This window comes from Xyrauchen texanus, chromosome 41, assembly GCF_025860055.1.
Source record: "Xyrauchen texanus isolate HMW12.3.18 chromosome 41, RBS_HiC_50CHRs, whole genome shotgun sequence".
In the NCBI taxonomy this organism is placed as follows: Eukaryota; Metazoa; Chordata; class Actinopteri; order Cypriniformes; family Catostomidae; genus Xyrauchen; species Xyrauchen texanus.
Window position 1 is genome coordinate 21,829,965 of NC_068316.1, and position 18,879 is coordinate 21,848,843.

Here is an 18,879-nt window from a genome sequence, read left to right on the forward strand (position 1 = left end):
GGGGCCACACTGGCTTTAAGTAGTGCATGGGGGGGCTACATTGTATTCCTTTCGATGTTCCACATTGATTTGGTTCTTGTATTTTTTAAGCTCAGAAATATTTATGTACTCAATTTTCTGAAGTGTATATGTGACTAAGGACAATTGCCTAAAGTGTTGTATTGCTCTACAAAAGGTAGATCATTTTCTATCAGGCATTAAAAAAAGAAAACTGAATAAAGGCTTAGCATAATTATTAATTATTTATTTTACCATCTCTAATTCCATGGTAATTTATTACACAATTGAACACTTAATAATTGAAAATTATAGAACTTTTAATGATTGCTGCAAAGCGGGCATGTTTACTTATTTTTTTCTCAAAATTTCACCCAAAACAAATTACCCGTTTACATGCTAAAAGGGTCATGATGTAAGTCTCGGCAATGGTTTGGCTTTCCATTCTGCATACAACTGAATAAAACAGGTTTCATGACAATGATAAATTATTACTGCAAGAGTTAGATTACAACACTGGTCCTCTAAAATACAGATCTTTGTTTATATTTAATTAAAGTTCATCACCGAGAAGGATTGCTTGCCAACGTAGTAACACCAAACTGGACAAGCAGCCTCAACAATGGACACAGAGTGGCCGTATAACACTTTTCCTTGAGCAGAATATCGTACTACAGATCACCAAGGTTGTTCAAAGGGGAAAGCAAGAGATAGAAAGAATACAATAGGCAGAATATTTTCAATTTTAGGATAAACAAGCCGCGGGCCGATTAAACAATAAAAAGGGCAGATTAAACCATGTAGAGGGCCGGATCCAGCCCGCAGGCAGCAAGTTGCCCATGTCTGTTCTAAGGTCACATTTTATTTTATTTTTTTTACAGATTAAGAAAGAGAACACCAAATACAAATCTTTCACATTCAAAACAAACTAGGCCAAAGGTCAAGCAAAGCTGGGTTATTTACCACCCAGTGGTCAGTGTGTAAATTCAGAAATTAACATCGGCCAAGATAATAACTTGTGTCTTGCACATCGTAGTTAACCATTGAGTTAACTATACACTCACTGAGCACTTTATTAGGTACACATGTGCACCCTACTTATTCATGCAATTATCTAATCAGCCAATTGTGTGGCAGCATTGCCATGCATAAAATCATGCATATACGGGTCAGGAGCTTCAGTTAATGTTCACATCAACCATCAGAATGGGGGAAAAAATGTGATCTCAGTGATTTCCACTGTGGCATGATTGTTGGTGTCAGATGGGCTGGTTTGAGTATTTCTGTAACTGCTGATCTCCTGGGATTTTCACGCATAACAGTCTCTAGAATTTACTCAGAATGGTGGCAAAACAAAACAAAAAAATCCAGTGAGCAGCATTTCTGTGGATGGAAACGCCTTGTTGATGAGAGAGGTCAACGGAGAATGACTGGTTCGAGCTGACAGAAATGCTACGGTAACTCAGATAACCCCTCTGTACAATTGTAGTGAGCAGAATAGCATCTCAGAATGCACAAAACATTTAATCTTGAGGCAGATGGGCTAAAACAGCAGAAGACAATGTCTTGCACTTTATTAGGACCATAGAGTTCCTAATAAATTGCTCAGTGAGTGTAAGTTAATGTAAATGTAAACTTTATGTACAGTTTTACCACATATCCTGGCAATATAACATCTGCATGACAAGAAGTAAAGAGAGACATTATCAACAAATTAAAATTAAAGACATCATAGTGTCTGAAAACACTATGCTCAGCATGGAAAACACTTTAGCATCCACATAGCAGCAATGCATGAATGCAGTAATGCTTTTACTGTAAATGTGTCTCATGTCACATGGTCTGTTTGATCAGCATCGTGCAGACCACTGTGTGGTGCAAGTATATAACTCAGCTTTGCTTGACCTTTTTTTACCTACTACAAGGAAAGAAAACTCTTTGGGGTGAAAGTAAAACTATTAATGAAAATAAATTCCCTCCTTTTCCTCTAAGGGTCACTGTAAAAATCAACCCATGGCTAATTATGCAAAAATTGTCAACTAATCAAGTGAACAGTTGTTTTGCACTAATTAAGTCATGATGCATTTTAAGTACCTCATCAGAATTCTGGTTCTGTGCAATGAACCTGATCAACTCATTCACACAAACTCTTCTTTTTCAGTGTGTGTTTGTAGTTTTGCAAAAAGAGTTACCAGATTTGCATGGTAAAGATGATTTTAGCACTGTTTTACGTCAGTGAGCAGTATGCCAAGGGAGCAATTAAGATCTGTTGTAAGGTTGTTCCTCATTGAAACTGCAAGATAAGCACATTTAACCCTTCACCCTCCACCCTCCACCACATCTTGCTCCCTAACCCTGTTGTTTACGGTCTAAACATCATGTTACACATGTACAGTACTTCATCAAACAAAATCAGCAATTTGCTCATATAGGTCACATCACACAAAGCAATAATGATTTGACTAAATAATGCGCTCAAAACCACTAGATTAAAGTGCACATTTATTACGATACTGGACAAAAAGTGGTATATTAAATCAAGGACGGATGTTTGTTTACAGAGAGGATGGCATTGTATTACCACCTTATAATGGCTGCAATTAAAACAATGCTGATGTCAGGCCTCTGTTATGGCAGAGACAAGAAATGCAGAAAGCGTGACAGCACAGGGCCTGTTTAGCTCTCCACCTCTTATTGAAACTTGACAGCTCCTCACACTGAAGTGAACATGGGAACATTGTTTGCAGAAGAGATTCCCTTGCAACAGGGTAGATAAAAAGGAAGAAGCACTTTTGTGAATCAGCTTATTGGTCTATGCTCACTTTCCAACAAACTCAACTTTTCTCACAACCATAGACATCTTTTGAGAGTAGTGGTCGACCGATATATATCGCAGAGGCTGATAAATAAGAATTGTTTTAATTATCGGCATTGGCCGTTAAATTTCCCCTTTGAACGATTTGTTTCGAGATGTGTCAACGACTAGTCATGGTTTGTTTTGTTGTTACGTGCAATCGTGTTACTACAATAATAAACCTGTGTGCAACACAGTCTAATTTAAAAGGTCAATATATTAATATTAAATGGTTTAATATCAGAGCCGCAGCAGATTCATTTGAGCTCATAATGCAAAATTGCTAGCCTGTTTCATTCTCCCTCTCTATCTCTCAGTTCCCTGTAACTTTTAACTGTCTTGTCTAATGATAAAGGCAAATATCAATCAAACTAATATCATATACCGTCTGCAAATATGTGCATATCTCATTTGAACAGATGTAATAAACCAACCTCACACAACTTCAGCAGATCCAGCATACTGTCGAGTGCTCATAGATCTTCCTCTGAAGCATGTATTTTAACAGTCTCTCCTCTCTTGAGTTCGAATCCAGGGTGTGCTGAGTGACTTCAGCCAGGCCTCATAAGCAACCAAATATGCCCGGTTGCTAGGGAGGGAAGAGTCACATGGGGTAACCTCCTCGTAATCCTGATTAGTGGTTCTCGCTCTCCATGGGAAACGTGATAAATTGTGCGTGGATCGCGGAGAGTAGCATGAGCCTCCACATGCTGCGAGTCTCTGCTGTGTCATGCAGAACAAGCCACGTGATAAGATGTGCGGATTGACTGTCTCAGAAGTGGAGGCTACTGAGACTTGTCCTCCGCCACCTAGATTAAGGTGAGTAACCACACCACCACAAGGACCTACTAGGCAGTGGGAATTGGGCATTCCAAATTGGAAGAAAAGAGGATAATTAGGTTTTTTAAAAACAGTCTCTCCTCAACAGTTCCCTGTAAAACAGGAGGAAGAGGAGAAGGGGGTAGTTTGTTTTCAAGAAAGGAAACGTGTAACACACTATGACCACATGAAAGTAGTTCTTTTGTTGACTTAACTGTTTTTATTGAACCTTTATGAAATATATTTTTAGTCTGTACCAATAGGCTTACTAGCTAGCTAACTATCTGTCTAGCTCTCTTAGTTTGGTCTACATTAGTATTTGGTTCTCTTGGCTAGTATTTGGTAATCTAGGTTAGGTTACCAAATTGCAATTATGTAGCCACTAGCTTGGCTGTGTTAGCTACCACTTTTATCACAAATCATATACAATCTCTCCCATGTGTAAAACTAGATTGTAAAACGTAATAGTGTACTTTTGGGGGAACTTAATTTCACTTCTATCTATCCCACAGAATATTCTTGTAATAAAAGTTTTATTTCTATTTCTTCTGCTCCAAACTTACTTCTCTGTCTGCTCATATGAATGTGACGCATCATAAGAAAGTGTTTCACCACTGTTCAAAAGCACTTTGGATCACATAATTTATATGTATAAATGTTTCCATCTGAAAGGACTAAATATTAAATGAAACAAATGACAATGCAATGCAAAGTAATCTCTTCAGTAATCAAAATACTTTTTGAATGTAACCGTACTCTTATTACCAATTATTTAAATTGTAACTGTAGTGAAATACAGTTCCTTAAATGTTGTATTTTAAATACCTAATCCCGTTACATGTATTCTGTTACTCCCCAAACCTGATTATACTTTATGTAAATACCTGTTATGTAGATTCTGAAGGGCAGAACTAAAGAGAAAACATATATATTTTATCTCTTATATTTGTATGAGACAAAAGGGGAATGCAATTTTGTGCACTCAAATATGGCAACTACAAAAAGCCATTTGGCCCCAAAGTAATTTCTTTAGTCTGGAGCTCTGCTGTAAATGCTTTAGTCCGACTGAAATCATACCAGTCCGATTTTTGCAAAGTCAGACTAACAGACCCAGATAATGTGATTGTAGCTCAGCTTCATCCAGCACGTATACACATTACCAAAATTGGCCTCGGCATTGTGCACATGCATGCTTCAAAAGACAGCAGTAACGTGCAACGTGTATTTAACACTTCCTCAGCAGACATCCTTCCTTCAGTTAATTTGATAACGTATTGTCATGAATTATGTATACTTGGACAGATGAAGACTAGCTCAACTGCACAAAAACCTGATATTCTTACAATACTTTGATGCTGCTCTGATACAAAGTATTCTTGCTTTTTCTGAAAATACTTCAGTGACATTTCAATGGATGGTTTTCCAGAGATAAGGTCAAAACAAAGGCAGAATGTTTAGTTGATCTCAGAGTTTAGACTGTGGGAGGTCAAAGACACTGCTGTAAAAGTTCAGTGAAGACTGCCACATGTTTCCTGTTAAAACTCTTATCCTGTCAACACAGAAAAGGCGTTTCTTTCCAAAACTGGAAATAAGCACATATACAAACCCAAGCCTGATAATACAACCCCTGGCAAAAATTATGGAATTACCACACTTAGAGGATGTTCAATGAATTTTTTACTTCATAGCAAATAAACAAAATCACAGATATGACACAAAACTATTTTTTTTTAATACCTGAACATTCTGGCTTCGTGAAACATCCCTCAAACAAATTAAATTACATTATTGTAATTAATGGCATATTTTTTTCCAGATCAAGTAGAGGAACATAATATGGAATCACTCACTTTTGAGGAAAAAAATATGGAATCACCTTGTAAATTCTAAAACAAATACCGGCACATGTCTAAAAATGCTAATTAGTCTACAGTTAAAAGAGAGTGCTTACAGACCTTATCGCGCTGTTGGACTTGGTTAATTGAAAGGAAACACTGCCCCAACAAGAGAGTTGCCAATTGAAACAACGGAAAGTAATAGTCGACCACACATTAGTTGATGAGAAGAGTCTTGGTCGACCAAGTTTTAATTGGTCGGTTGATCACAGAAAAAAAAAAATCCACAGGAAGTGGAGAAGTCACGCAGTCAGTGACAGACAGACATGATTGTTAACACGGCTGGTCCATATGGTAATTAATTTGTTCGGGCAGGAAATCCACAGTGTGGGATCATTTCGAGAGAGTAAACGATGACCCCAAGAAGGTGACATGCAAACTCTGCAGTCACCTTTAACTTTAGCCACTTAGCATGACATATCACTCTAACGTTAGATAGCCTAGATAAATATACGCTATTGGGCTTATCCAAGTGTTCGTGGGGAATGGGGAAGCTAAATTAGTACCTTGAATGTTTAACTTAATGTGCATTTCTCTCCATAAATTAACAAAATGTTCAGACAGAATCGTTACCGCTTTTGCCGTTGTCGCTGCGGCTCGCTTCATGCTCTTGTAAAATGTATGTTTTAAAGGCTCATTATTACGGTTTAGTATTTCTCTGTAATGTAGACCAGTGTTAGCAACGTTACTTATACCATTCTTTCTCAGCCCTGGAACTCAAACCATTTTCTGATGCCCCCCCAAAAAATATATATGTAATTAAATTAATAAAATGAACATGTGACTACTAGTCAACTAATGGCTTAAACTAACAACTACTAGTCGACTAGGAAAATCTTTGGTAGGGGGCAGCCCAAATGGAAAAGGATTATAAAACTCCTTCAAGAAGGAAATCCAACACTGAGTGTGGCAAAAGAAGTTGGTTGTTCCCAGTCAGCTGTGTCTAAAATGTGGTGCAATTATAAATAAAATGGGAAGGTTTAAAAAGGAAAACATATGGGTAGAGTAAGGAAGACATCAAAGTATCATGATAGAAAACTCAAAGCAATATGCCTTGAAAACAAATGAAAAACAAATGGGTGGAAACTGGAGTAAATGTTTGTGACAGAACTGTAAGAAGTCGGCTGAATGAAATGGGATTTACACATAGAAAATCAAATGTAAACCAGCACTAACACCTAATCTGAAGAAAACAAGGCTTCAGTGGGCTACAGAGAAGCTATCATGCAGTGTGGATGACTGGATGAAAATAATATTCAGTGATGAATCACGAATCTGCATTGGCCATGATGCTGGAACTTTTGTCTGGTGCCATTCTAAGGAAAAACATAAAGATGACTGCCTGAAGAAAACAATAAAAGTTCCCCAGTCATTTATGATATGGGGTTGCATGTCAGGTAAAGGACCAGGGGAGATGGCAATCATTACCTCAACAGTCATGCACAGGTGTACATTGACATTTTGGACACTTTTCTCATTCCATCGATAGTAAATGAAGGTGACGATGAAAAAATAAATTGGTTTTCTCTAATTTCTCAACATTTTAACTTAATACCTGCACTAATATGCTACATGCATCAACATAAAGATCACTTCAAATTCATCTCAACATACATTTAATATTCGGAATGCTGTTAGAACGCATATGATAAGGGATGTTGTGATAATGCTGCTTGAGAATTTTAATCATACATGGAAATCCCACATGAACACCCCAAGCGCTTTAGTTATTGTTTCATGTCTGTCCGAATTAGCAATGAGTGCCTTCTTAAAAATGGAAGGGAGTGTGTGCAGTTTCGGCTCACCTGCGGCGGCTCTTTCCCTGGGTGATGTCGGTGTAAAAGATTAATTATGCATCAATGTAATTCTGTAATGGAATCTTAATGCAATTAATCAAAGCACATTATTGACACTTGTGATAGATTACAGCCACGCAAGGAAACACAAAGAACTTGCGTGCACGTTTTAAATAAACCCTCACATGCATTGTTGGCATTACCATACAGCACTCGTGTCGAGCGATATCTGCAAACAGTCCCTGTTTTGTAAATGTCTTTTGACCATCGCTGATGTAATTAACTGCAAAAAGAAAATGTTCCCAGAAAGGAGAAACACAGGGGGCTTTCTATCAGCATTATGTTTTCTCCACTTGCCATTTTCAACTACACACAATGCTTGCAGAACTGTGATGTCATCATGTTGAACCAAATGAAACACATGTGGAGCATATCCATTAACAGATCCATTCAGGTGCATTTGCGGAGGTTGTAACTGATCCTGTCTGTTTGATGCTTTTTATTAAAAACTTGTGCTCCAGATCAGTCATTAAACGTGAGGTGAACTGACTGTGGTGCCAATGCTTCCTGAACCGTGGGTGGCAAACCGTACAATTATTATTTTTATTTATTTTTTTTTTTATACAGAGAACCGTTACACCCTTAGGTGATTTCATAATTTTTTGCCAGGGGTTGTATACAGTACTACTACACACTCAGACACACACACACACATACATACACACACACACACAGTCCAACCTGAAATACACACAAAAAAAAAATATATATATATATATATTTTTTTTTAAGATTTACAAGTTTCAATTTCATAACAATTCCAAAAGTAATGTAAAGTTTATATGTGCTATATGTAAGATTGACAACAAGCATTTGAACAACAAGCAGTCCAAATTCAAAATATTGGAATGTTGTCTGCCCCGCCCCAGACTCGAAGCTGATGTGGGTTGCCAGAATGTTGACACACAAATTAGCCAATTCAGCATCCATTTTAAAGGATTTCTGGGCTTTAAGCGGTCTCCATCTTCTAAAGGCATCTCCAATATTTATCCGTGGTTTTACTTCGCCTCTGGTCATGGTGGTATTTAGATGGATGGCGAGGCTTTTTAGGTCAGGTGGACTCTGTTATCTCTGATCCAGTTTGTTTGCTGGCTTTCATGGCTGCAGCACACAGTGTGTGTATTTCTTGTTCAAATCTGGCAACCCGGCGGTGTCTAAATACTATTTGTGAGTGTGCAGTGGGCGGGATCACACAGGCCAAAACAAAAACAGAAATTCCGGCCCAGAATAGAAACTTCTAAGTATAGAACCTTGAGGTTGTAAACACTTTTCATTCATTTTTCTGCGCGTTTGTAATAAGCAGGTGAGAAAGCTACAGGATATTATGGAAGATTTAACATTTTCCTCAGAAGAGCGGGACTCCGATGAACGTTTGTATTTTGAAGAGAGACTTGATCCAGCCGAGGATACAATTTCAGACGAGTAAGTCAATTAGTTTTCATTAGTTGACATGCTATTTTATATGTACATGTAAATTGTATGCTGTATAATATAAATATGATATGTAATTTGATATAAAAATAATATGAATGTTTAGATTATATTTGATCGAGTGTTTATGCTGCCTCATTATCATCAACAAATCTTGTGCTTGCAAATATGTGTTCAGGTGTAAATGAGTAAAATGCACTTTACATATGCCCATATTAGAAAATCACCATCTTATAATGATTTCTGAAAGATCATGTGACACTGAAGACTGCAGTAATGATACTGAAAATTCAGCTTTGATCACAAATTACATTTTACAATATATTTAAATAGAAAACTGTTCTTTTAAATTGTAAAAAGAGTTCAGAATATCAATGTTGTTTCTGTATTTTGGATCAAATAAATCCAGTCTTGGTGAGCAGAAGAGACTTCTTTTAACGGTAGTGTAGGTCTAAAATTAAGTAAAGTCTTTATGTAAAGAAAATGTAGTCAGATTACTTCTTTTAACTTAAAACTTGACTTTGATCATTAAGTCTCCTCACATTCATTCTCTTTGTCACACTCCTCATTAGGGATGTGAATATCTGCCAAAAATGCCATTCGATAATCAAGGAGCAAAAGTCGAATACTGTTCGAAAATCGGAAGGGAAAAAAAAAACGCAACTCACAATGACAGAAAGGGAGGCCAATTTAATCTTTTGCGGTTTGTCGTCAAACAAACTGTTTATTAATTGAACAAGGAACTTGTTTTTGTCGTGTTTTTTTTTACACAGTAGGCTAATTGGAAGAACAAAAAAAGGAAAAAAAACATTAAGCAAGACAGTCCGTTTCTGCATCGCCAAACCAGATGCTCGTTAGATCAAAAAATAAAATAAATGCGGAAGGATACATGTCATAATGATTTTATGATTTTAAATAAATATTTATTTATTTTTAAACAAATTAGTTTTAATCAGTGTAACTATTCATAGTCTAACGCTTAGGCATATGTTTTAGCCGCTATAGCATATATTAGCATATATTTTTATATATATATTTTTATATATATATTTTAGATTAATACCTTTTGATTTATAGGTATTTTTAAAAGATGATTTTGTCCTCTTTATTGTTAGTAAGCACGTTTATTACAACCCTCTAAGTTAGGACAATAGCAGAATGATTAATCTTTGCAATAAATCACCAAATAGTCGATTAATCATTCTAATAATCGTTAGATTAATCGATTATCAAAATAATCATTAGTTGCAGCCCGACTCTCAATGGGGAGAGTGGTAAACTGTGCGTAGGTCACGGAGAGTAGCATGAGACTCCACATGCGAAGTCTCCGCGGTGTAATGCGCAATGAGCCATGTGATAAGATGCACGGATTCAGACTTGTCCTCAGCCACCCAGAATGAGCATCGAGTCAGTCTTGGATTACACAAAAGGACAGAATAATTGAGACAGCCTAAATAAATAAAAGAACTGTGGCAAATTCTCCAAGAAGCTTGGAACATCCTATCTGCCAACAACCCAGAAAAACTGTAAGTAGGGAATTGGTGCTGTTTTGAAGGCAAAAGTGTTCACACCAAATATTGATTTAGCTCTTTTTCTGTTTACTGGAATTTGTATGATGTTAATTTATTAATGAATAGTATTTGTCATAATTCTTTTAAGAAATCCTCACTTTGAAAGTTTTCACAAGTGCCTAAAACTTTTGCACAGTACTGTGTGTGTGTGTGTGTGTGTGTGTGTGTGTGTGTGTGTGTGTGTGTGTGTGTGTGTGTGTGTGTGTGTGCGTGTGTGTGTATCACGCACCTCTAATTTAGTAGGTCTTAGGTGCACATTAAAAATAATATACTGTAAAATAAATGGTGCAAGCAAAAGAACAAATTATGCAGTTACAATTATTGGAACTTACCGGTTAAATTAATGTTGCATAATATATCTTCCAATAATATATTGTGCACTTCCACATCAGTTTTAATTGAACTACAAGTAAAAAAATTAATTAGTGTGTACAGAACCAGGTCAGCATGGGTTTGGGTTCTAGATTAAATATACTATTGACCTTTTCCAAGGTCTCTGACATTGTGAATTATCATTCTACTTCTTTTTCCCCACTACTTCAGCAAACTTTCAGTCCAAAAGTACACTATAAAAAGAAAAACTTTTCTTTTAAGCAAAAGTTACTGCCAAATTCTCTGGGCTGTTTGCATTATGGGTGTATACAGCATAGTTTTGCTTTCAAGAAGAATCACTTGCATTCCAGTCATCTGTGGGTGCATCTGTGTGCTTGTGCAATAGAGAAAATGAGTGTTGAGGAAAAGACAAAATAAGAAATTTATAAAAGGCAGCAGGCATGCCAGAAAAATCCTCTTTGTGCCCTGGACACAACAGCACTAGAATTTCCCATGCATAATGGAGAGGCAGGGTGTATGTTCCATCTTTTAGTAAAGCCACTTACTGTCTAAAGCAACACACACACACAAAATGTGTATTCATTGTCAGTACAGTCTTCACGCCTTAAATAGTACAACCAATTTTTCTTGCTTTTTTGTGGCTTGCTCTTTTTCCATGTTCTAGGTCAGGCCAGTGCCCACATCTCCTCTCTTTCAATCAGCAACTATACTATCATTCCAAAACAAATGTAGATTCAGTGAATTAACTTGCATTTAAGCAAGAAAAGAAAGAAGAAAATGTGGTAAGCCTGTTAGAGCCGGAATTGTGTTTTATAACAGTAATTCTGAATGAATTAGCAGAGCCAGGAAGCTTACTAGAAGTCCAAAAAACATTTCTTAACCACATTCTCTCAATAGGATACCTTTTTGAAACTAACACCTAGATATACTTTTGTTTGTTATTTTGCTGCTGATGCTGTATTCATAAAATATTGTACTTAATTTCTTGTCAATTCTACCTGGCTGCTACCCCAATAACTGCTATGTCCATATATAGTATAAACTTATTTGCTGAATACTATGTCATTCACAGCATTTTCTATTATATTGTAATATCTTTTTGCACTACCTGTTTCATCTGACACTTTCACACTAGAACTGTGTACTGGTCAGCGCTGCACTGTCTCTTACTGTGCCTATTGTCCTGTTTCAGCAATTATCGTACCGTCTTGTACTGTTTGCACAAGTTTGCTCATGCACTTTATGTAGAAATGAGTAGGTCTTTTAGTTCTGTGTTTGTTTTAAGTTGTTTTTATGTAACACCATGGTCCTGGAGGAATGTTGTTTCATTTCACTGTGTACTGTACTAGCTGTATATGGTTGCAATGACAATTAAAGCCACTTGACTTGAAGTTATAATCAGAGCTGGGTGCCAACATGGGCTATAAAACAGGTGTCAAACACTCTTAAAAATGCATGCTGCACCTAAGTTTCAGTTAAAATTGTAACTGCATCATGAACATTTCTGCAGAAATAACATGCTAATAGAGATGGGATGATATGGTTCTCTCACAATACAATATGAGGTTCACGATTCGATATAATCTCGATTCAATATAACAACATATAAATGACAAAATACTACAGAATTTGTTTTTATTTTCTGAAAATATGCATGAACAAAATCAAAATCAAAGTTATTTAATATATATATATACACATATATATATATATATATATATATATATATATATACATATATATATATATACACATATATATATATATATATATATATATATATATATATACACATATATATACATATATACACACACACACACCACAGTTAGTCCCGGTCCTCGAATCTGATTGGACGAGAGACATTCCATGAGCACTGATGGTGTGACAGCTTCACTGTGTGTGTATCACTCCGCTTGTGTTCATGCTGTTCTAAACTAAAGTGTAGGTGTAGTGCATATGTGTTAAGAGTTATGGTCTTTATTTTTGAAATTACATATGTTAGCCAGCAGGTGGTGGCAAAAGATAATTTTTCTGTGTAATATGAGCCAGTGAATCCATTAGTCATTGTTTACATAGAACAGCGCTCTGTGAGTTTCCACATTGGATACATACTGTTTAAAATGGCGGAGGACATCGCTGTTTCTATAGTGAATGACATTGGGCTACCCCAAAATAGAGAGGAATACCCTGCTTGGACTTTTAAACCCTCACGCTTTTATATTGAGATTCTGAACTCTCCAGGAATTCCTGTTTGTAGGCAAGTTCACAGTAGTTTAATTCGCTTCTTATTCAATTTCTGGTAAAATGCACTTCCATTGCCATTCTAAATGCATATTATAATTGAATCGAACTATTGAGCATCTACAGCCGAGATGTTGTTCATGATATGTTGTGCATGGTGTGAAGGCTAAAAATAGCCACGAGTGTGTGTGTGTGTGTGTGTGTGTGTGTGTGTGTGTGTGTGTGTGTGTGTGTGTGTGTGTGTAAACGGAGCAGCACCATTCACTGCCATCTTGAGTGTCACAGTCAATTATGTCCCATCCAACAAAATTTCTTGAAAATGTTAGTTCCTTGAGGACTTAAACAATGATTGAAAATTGTTGCGGAGGATGAGAAAATTGGTCTTGGACACATTTATATTCCTTATTATTGTCAATACATTTACCAATGATCAACAAATACCACATGTTTCTTTACTGTAAATGTTTATAGTATAACATGCACTGAAGCTTTTTATTTTTTATATTTTTTAATTATAAATATTTCCATCTCAAAGAACACAAATCCAGTCATGGACACGTTGCGGTAATAAAAAATGTCCCCTTAAATGTGGAAAAAACAACAAAATTGGTATTTATGATGTCATTTGAAATCATGTGCAAAATAGTACATGAAGAGATGTTTATAACTGTATCCTTCTTATTTTGATAGCATTTACTTTTATCATCAAAATGTTTCATGACACCTCATATGTCTAATTTCGCGAGAATCACCCCGATGTGCTGGAGCTGCGCGTGCATTTTATATATTTGCTTATTAAACAGCCTTTTGTTATTCACAGAGCTATTGCACATCTTCAAGTGGCTTTGAAAAAAAGCATGAGTCATATGAACTACTTCGTGTTTTCAAATTTTTTGAGCTTGACAGTAATAAACATGACTAACACACAGTATCTGATTTGGATCATGTTTGTCAGAGTGATACCCGATCTGTCTAAAAGCTTCAGTATCGGAGCCGATACCGAACCAAGTTTCAGATTGGTGCATCCCTAAAAATATCTACTTTCCGATGCATCACAATTTGAAAGATCTCAATATCTATTCTAAAATCCCAAGATAGATCTATTAATCTATGCGCATCTCTCTACTACAATTAGAGGAAATCACTCGCATTTGTAACCAAATTTTGCATTATGCGACTAAAATGTATATGCTGTATTTGTCAACTGGCTGGTAAATGTTTACATTTCACTCACCAGTAATTGTATAGTATAGTGGTGGACTATTCAGCAGCGACATACATTCACTGCGTGTTATGAGTAAATGTTGTTCTGTGTAATGTTGTCCAAAGACGAGATCCACGTGACCCCATTTGACATTCAACAATGTCTCTTTTAAGACCCTTTCTATTCTCTACATAAAGTTGTTGGTCGAAAACGACAGAAAATAAGCATTTAATTGTAATCATGCATGGCATAGATGAGATAAAGCCATTCAAGTCCTCTCTTGTTAACATGTGCTCATCTACAGACGCTCTTTACAGAAATGCTGGTTTTGTTAAAGAGACGGTACCGGTTTTTGCACGTTCAACAACCAAATACTTATGCAATTAAACAATAAACATGTAACAAAAAATTTGGTATGAAATCTAATATCTTATTTATTGTTTGAATACATGACCAAAATGATAAAGTATAATATAATAAGCAAAAGTGACATTATAATTGAAATATACCCATAAGAATCAATATCGAATTGAAACCAAATCGAAAGCTTGTGAATCGAAATCTGTATCAAAACCCAGCCCTACAAGGTATACAAACAGGTTTTCTTTTTATTGCAAGAAGAGTGAAAAATATGTTCCTGTATTAGTCACATGCTATGACCTGACCACTGATACTTTTCCAAAGCATACGGATACTTCTCCAAACAGAACTTATACATAGGTGCTGTACAAAGCCAACAGGCTCTATATGAAAAATAATAATACATTTCAGCTGATGATTAATTATTGATAATTAAAACAGGAACTCAAACTCTCATTCAAAGCAGAAAGACAATAGAGTAACTTATTTTTCTTTGAGTTTTTAAACAGACTGTTTAAGTGGAACATTGCCTGTTATGGCTCATATCTCTAGCTGGCAAGTCTGTCACCTTGACTTCTGAGACTGAAGTCGCAAATGCTGTAAATCAGAAAGCATCTGAGTAGAAAAGTCAAGGGAGGGAACAGCATAAAACATCACACCACACAGAAGACATTTTTCACGCATTCTCTTCATTTCTCTCTGCATATAGCAACTCAACAGTTCTCAAACAGTTAAAAAAAAAAATCACCTGTCAAAAGAGTATAATACAGAAAAAAAAATCACCGTTTTAATGTGAAGTATAGATATAATTAGTAACCTAAAGCTTCAGATAAAGGCCACTAAACAGCAAAGCTGTTTCTTAATCTTTAGTGGGCAGCCTATATTCTCAAACCACTAACTGTAGAGAATTTAGAATAAAACCCTACTGTCATGGCCACACTGGCCTACATTTCCAACCTGACAAATTCACTCATACAAATACACAGACAATTAAACCTATCATAGGTTACCTCAATATTAAGCAATATTGCTGAAAAACATGTACACCTAAATCAACAGATGGAAGTTCAATTGCTTATGTGCTTGGAATGCTGAAACAGCTACAATGTTGCATCTCAAAGGGCCAAATGAAAAATCCTCTACTGGCATAGAGAGAGGTTGCTAAACTAGGCAGTGCTACACTAGCTTAAAGAAGATGTTGGCGCTTCTGGATCCTGTGGTGCACCCTCAAGGCGAGTGACAACAGTCACCACTAGCGTCTCCACCCAGAAGCTAAATTCAGCGTGAGGATGACACAGATGTGGCCTCAAGATGAACAGCATCCTCCTACATCTCCTTCACACCGAGAGCCACACTAATGCTAGCGGACTCTGTTTACACCCCAAGCATTAGCATGCCTGCAGAAGATTGAACCGCAACTGCATTGCACAACCAAACGTAATGCTAGTCAGCCATCCAGCAACACTGTAAGGACAGGGAGAGCCAAAAATAATAACCATTAAATCTAACAAAATAAGGGGCATCAAGGGGATATTTACACTTGGTCACTTCATGTGTTTTTTGGACCCCATTTTTACCTGGTATTATGATGCATTTCGGGTGACCCGATCAAATGTGGTCAGCCCTAAATACAGGTCTAAAAAGGGTCCAATTAATTTTGTGATCAGATCAATGAAACCACATACTAATTAGGGATGGGCATGAGTACTCAGACATGGCAGCAATGATCGATCATGAAAACGATGATCAATGTGATCATGCACGATGTGACATTTCACTTAATTCGAAATTTAGTGACATTAACACTACCGGTCAAAAGTTTAGAGTCAATTTATTCACATTTTAGAATAATAGTAAAGGCATCTAAAATATGTAATAACAGAAATAGAACTATGGGAATTATGTTGTGACTATAAAAATCCAAAATAAATAAAAACTGTGTTATATTTTAGCATCTTCAAAGTAGTCACCCTTTGCCTAGAATTTGTAGAAGTATACTCTTGGCATTCTCTCAACCAACTTCTTGAGGTTTCACTCTTGGATGCTTTTTAAACCGTATTAAAAGGAGTCCCCATCTATGTTGGGCACTTATTGGCTGCTTTTACTTATTATTTGGTCCAAGTCATCCATTTCAAAAAACTAAAAATATTTTTGTAAATACAATTTTAGTTTTGTAATGAAATCAAATAATATGTTGCCACAATTATATTTTTGTCTACAAGACTCATTTGAAACATTTAAGAATATGCCTTCAGATCACAAGGTTTTTAAGATCATGAGAAACAGTTCAGGCAAGTGACCCCAAATTTTTGAACAGCGGTGTACCTGACAACTAAACACAAACATGTCAAAGAGGGAGCTTATTTTTAATACTGAGATTGATTATTTTGTGATTTTGAGGGTACAATGATTGTCAGCGATGTCTCATAGCATATGCAACGCTGTTTGCTAAACACGTTTTATTATCATTTAAATGTAAGAACTTTGACTCGTTAATTGATATTATTTAATAAAAGTGAATGTTTGTCACTGACTGTAATCCTCCCTGCCCTGAGTGCCGACAGGTTTGTGTGATGTAACACACACCTGCATCTCGATGAAACTTTCCAAGTTAGAAGTCTGACATAAGTGTCATTCCGTTGCACTTTCCTCACTTGAAAGGTGGAAATTCAAGCTCTCCGAGTTGAATGGAACGCTTCATGAATCATCACATCAACAACAATATGGAGCATTGTGGCTTTCCACACAGGAGCGAACACTTGGGGAGACACACGTGTGTCAGTGGACTCACTGAAGCAACGCATACACAGCAGGTGAGTATTTCAAACAGCAAGACAGAGCGCAGCTAAATGGAACAGAATTAAGCGTCTTCAAAACTGAACTTCGACTTAACACGCATATTCAAAATACAATGGATATGGCGTCTCCTGTTAAGCCACCCGGAATCTGAAAATAGACGGTTTACACAGTCAATAAAAAAACTGATGCACTCTTACTAAGATGATTACGGTAACCTGAAGGAAGATCGTTTAATACAGGTATTCCATAAAATTTTTCCAAAATGTACTTCCTGATTTTTCCAATGCAGAGCAATGAATTTAAAACATGTGATTTACCATTTGTTTGCAAATTACTTTGCCCCACACGTGGGAACGTATGCGTGTGTGCATTATTTTCCACTAGGGGCTTGTTGTAGTTAAGATGCATCATGTTCGTTGTGCTGCACTTATTGCTTTAGTATTTTTGAGGGTCACCATAGAAGTTAAACACATTTAATTGGTCTTAGCTATATATGGTACCAAAACACAATTAAAACACAACTATTTTTGGAGTTTTGTATTATTTCATCAGATTCAAATCAGACTGCTCACTACTAAGAAAAGTAAAAAAAACTTTTACTTTGCTTTGGTACTGTAAATTCAGTTCCAGTGCAAAGAAAGCACTGCCAATACAGTATTTTAATACGGTTGGAACTGAACATAAAGAAAATCTTAAATGTTGATTCTCAACCCTAATTCAAGACTTAGAATATTAAATAGAGGGCTGGAGGTGAAAATGTGACACTAACTTTTGCTGGAAGAAATCAGGTAATTCAAAGCAAGGATGATCATATAGTGCATTTTTTTTTTGGAACATGGTTAACCCCACCAGTTTAGCCAAGCACGTCTAAGCTCTAACCAGTTTGACCTTAGTCCGGTAGCATCAACCAGCCAGAAACCATGATAAATGTGGCTACCATCAAAAGCTGGTTTTAGCTGAATTTTGCAGAAATTCAGTGTGACAAATAAGCTAATACAAACCTCTCATGATATTTCCCCCCAAATTTAGAGACAAAACTGCTATAAATTTGGAAGAATATTTGTCCTTTAGAGATAATATAGCATTCACAGCTAATGGCAGCTTAATTTTATTCTCAATATTTTAGGCTAATTAAGAGCTACCATATGCCAACTTTAATAGCTTCTATTAAATAAATCTAATTGGGGGCTTGGGTAGCTTCAGCGAGTAATCAAGGGTATGCTGAGTGACACCAGCCAGGTCTCCTAAGCAACCAAATTGGCTCGGTTGCTAGGGAGGGTAGAGTCATATAGGGTAACCTCCTCATGGTCACTATAATGTGGTTCGCTCTTGGTGGGCGCATGGCGAGTTGTACTTTGATGCTGCGGAGAATAGTTTGAAGTCTCCACGGAATCTCAGTTGCGGAGGCAACTGAGATTCGTCCTCCGTCACCCAGATTGAGTCACTGTGCCACCACGAGTCCTTAAAGTGCATTGGGCATTCCAAATTGGGAAGAAAAGGGGAAAAATAAATAAAT

At 36.5% G+C, this 18,879-nt stretch overlaps 1 protein-coding gene across 1 annotated transcript in view; it reads right to left on the reverse strand.

Moving 5' to 3' along the window:
- Positions 1-18,879, reverse strand: part of asap1b (ArfGAP with SH3 domain, ankyrin repeat and PH domain 1b) — a 107,765-nt gene that overhangs the window by 53,405 nt on the left and 35,481 nt on the right. The window lies entirely within an intron of this gene.